We start from the raw sequence: 7,834 nt of genomic DNA on the forward strand, positions 1-7,834 counted from the left end.
TTTGAGTGCACTGTGTTATGGTCAGTAGAAAAGCACAACAGGAAGTTGGATAAATGACCTTTTCCTTACGGGGAGAAGACTGGACTGAAGAGTCAAATTTGGAAGTCACAATTTTCTTCCTTTCAACTTTGAGAACCATGACACTAATTGTTCTTAGAGTTCAAGTCTAAGTGTGTTTCTGGCTTAGGAAGCCCACTGAGTGAGACAACACTGTGGTTAGAAAATTGTAGGCAAAGTAATATTTTGATTTCCAATATCCAAACTCTATTTCTACAAGAAAGAGAAGCAGGTAAATGAGAGCTGGCCTTTCACTTCTGATATAAGAGCCTTGGGACTGGCTGGGAGAAACGTGTCTCTGCTGTCTAGTCAAGTGGGAAATGTGCTCTTGCTGTTGATAAACAGGTTGAACTTTGGAGTTTAGAGTGTCTGTGATGCATAACTTCTTTAGAAGAGACAACTCAATTTTCTATCATGCTACAAAGAAGGAGCCCAACAATCCAACATGTCTTTTAAACAGTTAATCATCTGAGACAGAAAATTAGCATCATGACCAACCTGAGCTAATTTGGTTCTCTGGAAAATAATGTACGACAAGAATTCTCTGCCTTGAAAATCTAGAGATGAGAAATGTGTATGATTTCAGTCTTAGGCTTTCTATTGCTGCAACAAAACACCATGACCATGGCAGCTCTTACAAAGAAAACATTTAATTGAGGTGGTGGCTTACAGTTTCAGATGTTTAGTCTGTTATCATCATGATGAGGAGCATGGCAGCTTGCAGGCACACATAGTGTTGCCTACATCTTGACCAGAAGGCATCAAAAAGTAGACTGACTGTCACACTGAGGGATGCTTGAGAAAAAGAGACCTCAAAGTCCGCCTCCACAGTGACACACTTCCTCCAAAAAGGCCACACCTCTTACTAGTGCACTTTCTTTGGGGGCATTTTCTCTCAAACCACCACAACTTTCATCTTTACTTTTCTCCTTTTATTGTGTTTTCAAGTAGCATATTCTTTATTCTTTCTGTGTGTCTGATATTGCATGTTCAATTTGGTTGAAAGCATGTACTAATGGTTTAAAACATTATTAATATCCTGGTCCCTAACTTCCTAAATCTACTGACCTGCAAATGTTCCTGGGCATGGTATGAAGCTGTGTGTGTAGTCCATCACTTACTCAAAGCTGTTGGGTAAATCTTTGAAAGAAAGTTTCTAACAAAAAAAAACAACAACAACAAAAAAAACCAAATGAATCTAATATCACCTACTATTTAGAAAAGAGAGACATTATACAAAGGAGAAGTGATTTTCTCAGGATTTTCTCCAAATGCTTCATATGACAAAGGGCTTCTTATCTCCCAAGCCTTTATGATTTTATTTCGAGACATTTTAGTTGCTAGGAAGGTCATCTCTATGTTAAACAGATTCTGTCATCTTCAAACTCAACCTATGAATTAAACTGTCTGGAGTGTCATAAGGTTGGTCTTGTACTACGAAAGCTCTGGAAATTTGGAGAGCAGATTCTTTGCACAATTTTTGGCTCCCTCTTGATAAGATAATATTAGGGTAGTGATTCTCAACCTTCCTTATGCTGCAACACTTGAATAAAGTTCCTCAAATTTTGGGGACTCCCACCCATAAAATTATTTTGTTGCTACTTCATATCTGTAATTTTGCTACAGTTCTAAATCATAATGTAAATATCTGATATGCAGGATATCTGATATGAGATGCCTGTGAAAGGGTAGTTTAACCGCCAGAGGGATCATAACCAATTTATTGATAACTGCTGTATTAGGGAGTCTTGACACATTTTAGTGTCTTTCATCTGTAAGTTTCTAGTCGGTGTCTGACTATAAACAAACATGTCGATGCTAGTATGAAACCCAATTCTTCAGCTGTAGGAAAGAGAAGGAAGAAGGGAGGAATGGAGGGAGGGAAGCTCACATAGAACAGTGAGCGAGGTCCAAGGCTTGGGCTGTAAAAGAGAGATAAGGAGATAGGGGAGAGAGAAGAGAGGAGAGAAGATAAAGAAAGAAGATTTGAAGGTAAAAAGAATAAGAACATAAAGAGAAGGGGCGAGAGGAGAGAAAACAATGAATGAACACACATACAAAGTGATCAATAGATAGCACTAGAATTACTACAAAGAGCTAACTTGAGACTGATCATTTCAAGGCTACCTGCAGTAAACAAACAAACCATTTAACCATCCTTTTTACTGTAATTCTTATTGGAAGTTTGAGTTCAGAGAATGGAAAAATTATCTCCAACCAAAATATCCATTTTACTAGATGCTATTCAGAGGGACAAAATGTATTTCTTATGTGTGGTTTCTCTATTTTATCATCTCTTGGCAGGTACCACAAGTTCATTGTGGTACTGCTTAGCTCTGATGTAAACTCTGAATCTTTAATGTTACATTCCAGACAGCCATGGCCAATGGCTCTCTATTCATGTGTGTCTTATTATTTATCACTAAAATAATAATGCTGCATAATAGGTAACTCTAAAACCTAATGTTATGTAAGATTTTATTACTCATGTGCTGGGATACTGGGAGTTCACTTCGCCTTGACTGGACTGAGGTGAAGCTGGCCAGACTGCTCATATGTACTGGCTAGATTTATGTCACAAGCTAGAGTCACCCAAATGGAAGGAACCTCACTTGGAAAAAATGACTCCAAAAGATCCATCTGGAAGACACTTCCTGAATTAGTGATTGATGGGGGAGGAACTACCTCTTCATGATGATACGTGGGCTGGTGGTCCTCGTTTCTGCAAGAATGAGAGCTGAGCAAGCCACGGGGAGAAAAGCCAGTAATTACCTCTCTATGGCCTCTGCATGAGGTTCTGCCTCTGGGTTTCTGTCATATTTGAATTCCCATCCTGCTTTTGGGAAATGATGGAGCAGTGATCTGGAACCATAAGCCAAATAAATCCTTTTCTACACAACTTGTTTTTGATCATGGTGCTTTATCACAGCAATTAGTAACCCTAAGACACCATGGGCCCGTGGGTGGCTGGGGTCTCTGCTCTAGCTGAGTGAGATGGACTTAATATATTTGGGTATGTTTGGGTCTTAGTATCTCTCATTCATCTTGTGGAAGCCATAGACCTGTCTAAGCATGTTCTTGCCAGTATGGTAGTATTCCAAGAATGAGCATGCAAAGTCACTATTGCATCTACTTAATTCTAAGAAATTCATTTGAATGGGACCAGATTAAAGTAGTGAAAAATTGACTCATCTCTTCAATGAGAAGAACTACAAAAGCACATTTTGAAGTTGTATGGACAAGAGAGAGGTGATAAGTTGGTACTTTTATGCAGTTTATTTTAATGTGAGCTGAGTGGTAATCAGCATAGGCTGCATGCTGCTTTCCTGATTTCTTATCTGGGTAAGTATAGCCACTTTAGAAGACCATCAATATACCATGTCTTCATGATGAACAAGAGTCAAGGCCAAAGTTAAAAATTGTCCCACTTCTCTCCCAATATCTCAACTTGCTTCAATGGAAGGATGTCAATAACTCCAGTTCTGTAAAGCCAGATGAGGAATAAAACACTAGTGTGTTTGGGATGGGAGAGCAGATAGTACAAAGCCAAGAAATCAGGTGCAATCATGATTCACTATCAGCACCACCACTAACTTTATGCAACTTATCGGGCACTTACTCTCTGCCAGGTACAACATGTCTGGTGTATCATGTTCTGCAGCATAATCTAAAAATGTGAGCTATTTTGTGAAGGGGTCATCATACTTTAAGGATGTACCACGGCACACCCAGGATACTCAGTGATGCAGGAGCCTCATTGCAGTCAGGTTTGACTGTTGACCTTGAAGAAATGTCTGATGAGTCCAGCAGATTCTTCTACTGCCATATCAGTGTACTCCCTTTTATGTTTGGAAGGACTCTGTGCACTAATCCCTCTATCCCTCTGTGCCCACTTGGAAGACCTCTTTCCTTATCAATCTGGCCTATTCTCTATTTTCTCTATTCAAAAGGTGCCTGTCCTCCCAAATCTCTACTCTTTAGATTTCTCTCCCTAATGATCAGTGGAGAGGAGTCAGAACACTGTGCATCAAGAAACATGTGTGTCCTATCCAGTCACTGGATAGAAACTATTCTTTACTTCAGCTGAAAAGTTTACATGAAGGATTTTGGACTACAAAACCTTAGAAGAGGATTGTGCCTGTGGAGATTGCAGTGCAGAGGCAGTGGAGGGCTTTGGGTTATACTCTGAGGTGGGGAGGGAAGCACAAAACTAATCTATATGCAATGTGTCACAGAATTCAGGCCCATCTTTTTTTGGTTTAGTTTTGATTTTAACCAACATCTTCACCCTCTTTAGGATTTACTCATATGCCCATGGGGCTTGTCTGGATAGATAATAGCTATTTTGTTTATGCAAAATAATTTCCCATCACTGAAATAGAAGGCTTTGCTTAGTTGATGGCCTTGATTCCAATTTCTTCTAGATAAATCCTCTTCCAATCTGCAGCTTTACAGGTGGGTTTGCCTCTCTTTAGTTCCTAAGCTCACTCAATTAAATATAAACCCCTACTGTGGTCAGAAGCAGAGATGCCCTGGGGAGTCAGCTAGTACATTTTCGGATGGAGAAACTGAGGTGTATATATCAAGAGGGGAGTGTTTTTATCTCTTCCTTAATGAGGATCCTAGTTGGGGATTAACCCTAACCATAGCTGGGGAATGATGAAAGTCAAAACAGTATGAAAGTCAAAACAGAAAGGTAGAGTTAGAATCTGATTCAGTCCACCCAGTAGGAAAACAATGTATTTGTTAGAACTGGATATTCTCATATGCAATCCTGAGGTTTCAGAGGCTTACTTGAAAATGTTTATTCTTCCTTCTTTGAAGGCTGGTATGGCTTATATTAGTCAAAGGGATGCTCTCAGACTTCTTCATTTAAGCAAAAATATGAGAACTCATGTTTCTACCAACCAATGGGTTACTAGGACATGTTGTACTTCACATCTGACTCCAGACAACTGGCATTGAAGAGAAGAAAGGAGAAAGATTTCCTGGAAGGCTTTATGCCATACTTAGAGTGGCTAATTTTCATTTTTTTGTCCATGTTTCATTTAACCAGATAAAACAACATGGACTTATCTAGAAGAAAGGAATCTTGGGAATTGTAGTTTAGTAGTATTCCTGAGAGTTAATAAACAATTGAGCAATCATCTTGCTAGTACCTTTGAAATAAAACCCAGCAACCATTGTGTCAGGGGACATGATAGATTTGTAATGTAAATTCCATATATTTATCTATCCATATGACCCTGAAGTAATCCTGATAGAATTCAAAGAACTTTTTATCATTTCAGTAACTGCGGGCTTAACCATGTGATTTGTATTGACTATCGATTCTGCAGGGCATAATGTGAATTGAGACTTTATAATGCTTTCATGATTTAGATTGACCTTTTGTACATCTGTGGTCTACCATGGAAGAAAGCTTGGTCTGGTAGTCTCTAACTCTGTCATAAAGATATGTAGTGTCCTTGAATTTAACCTACAGTCTGTAGTTGAGAGATACAAATATGGTTCCAGCAATTTTACAATGTGTGACTAAGACCAGTGATCTGTGAATTCCTGAAAACCCACATTGGTTGTAAGTCAGAACACTTGGAAGTTGATTGACATGAAACATTATTGCTAAAATAGCTAATGCAGGAAGGAGTCACAGAGTTTGAGTATGAAGGGAAAAAGAGCAAGAGTGCATGCATGTGTATTCTTAGAGTGGTCTGGGAGATGGTTGCTTTCAACAGTAGAGACAATACAAGTTGGAAGTCTAACAAGCCTATGTTCAAATCAGAGGTTCTCTGTGCTCATCACTTGTGCAGTGTGTGAACAGGAACAGATTAGTCAAGCCTTCTTTAATGCATTTATTTGTCAAATGAGGATATTATGATATGATGTAAAATGTCCCTTATAAGCTCATTTTTTGAGCACCTTTTTTGGGGTAGATGGGTTTTGAGAGGCTATGGAGCAAAAAGGAAGTGAATTATTGATGGGGAAGGTTGGCTGTTAGAGATGAGATTTCTGGGTAATAGCTGAGCCCTGGCTCTGGCCTGAGGTCTCTCTGCTTCCGGGATCATTTACATGTGAAGAAGCCCCATCCCTGCTATGAAGGACTATATTGTTTCAAACCAGGAATCAAATAAATTCTTCCTTCTTCAAGTTGTTTCTATTATATGCTCTGTTGCAGGAATGAGAATAGTAGCTAACACCGTGGATAATTTCAGTGACAACTCCAAAGGGCTGTCATGAGAATGAGCGGTGACTGTGTCATTTGATGAGTTCTCTTGAAAATACGTATCTTATTTATTTGATGTATTATTTCTTCATAGAAGTCTTCCCTTATTCTCACTTTCTTACCCTAGTACAGAACCATTTCTCTTCCTAATAGTTTAAAATAAATATATTTTAGTAATTACTTGTTTACTCTCTGTAGTAATATTTTAACAAATAAAGCTTGCCTGAAAATCAGAGTGCAGAACTAAGCCACTAGAGGCCTGGCAGTGGTGGCACTCACCTTTAATCCCAGGACTCGGGGGACAGACCTAGAAAGAAATGTTAGTTCAAGGACACTCTGGGCTACATGAAATTGGTCCAGTCTAAAAGAGAAACAGAGTTCACTCAAAGGTGATTCTAGCACTCAGGATCACAGACTCTTAATCCCAGCACCACAGAGATGGAGACAGGAGTGTTATGGATGTGCATAGAGAGGAATACAAGGCTGGAAGAGACAGGAACTCATTGCAGTTGGCGCAGCTGTCAGTCTGAGGCAGCAGTCTGAGGATGCAGTCTGAGGACCAGATCACCCCTTTGGTCTGAGCACTGATAGAGGTAAGAACTCTAGTGACTGGTTGCTCTGCTTCTCTGAACCTGCAGTTTTTACCACCTGATAGCTGACTTCGAGTCTTTATTATTAACCACAATTAGAATTCGTGCAACGACTCTCATCCTGCTCTACAGAGTTCTACATATTGAGAGGGCTGCAGCCACGTCTATATCTAGCATAGTACCAGGGACATTGGAGAGGAATAAATGGAAGCATTATTCTACACAGCTTCATTGCTCTTTGCATGGTGTGTTGGTGAAGTGCGTTGATTTAAAGAACTTGAGTGAACAACCGGTAGATCTGGGCTGTAATTCAGGCCTCTCCTTTTCCAGTCTGCTGACCATTTTTTCTCACAGTGCCACCTGCATCCAAACTTCCATAGCCATAATTTACACAACAAGCTTAGAACCCTGCTTCTGAGAGGATTATATAAGGTCCCATTAACCCACCAATGGATGGAAACATGCTCCCTTTGTGTATAGCAGTTCAGCTATCATTTTGCCTTAACTTTTCTGTGCATGCTGCATGGTTTCCCTAAATGAGCCTTTGTGGGGAAATCAATATCAACTCATGCATGCGAGGCACATGTGCCTTCCGTAGGACATGGGCCCAGCTACTGAAGTAACTCTGGTTAGAAAGTTCTGTTTGTGACTGAGACAACTGTAGATGAATGATGCTTCGCACATCTGCTTGGTTAGATAACCCTAGTCATCTCCCTCCCACACATTAAGCTGTTGGCCACCCTTCCTTTCTTAAGATATGGTATCAGTGGCTTTCATTTGGAAATTATTATTCACTTATACAATAAAAATGAAGAAAGGTGATTATTCTCCTCTTGGGCTCTTGTGGTTTAGATTTCTGGCCCTTATTCTGCAGTCAGAGCTCTCACCTAACACAAGTAAATTTTTTTTCAGGCTGTAGATTTTTCCATCTGGAAAAATGGTTTGAATGTTATGCAGTGCTATA

Source organism: Microtus oregoni, unplaced genomic scaffold (assembly GCF_018167655.1).
Source record: "Microtus oregoni isolate MIOR12 unplaced genomic scaffold, Mior012 000041F_ref0000270, whole genome shotgun sequence".
NCBI classification, from domain to species: Eukaryota; Metazoa; Chordata; class Mammalia; order Rodentia; family Cricetidae; genus Microtus; species Microtus oregoni.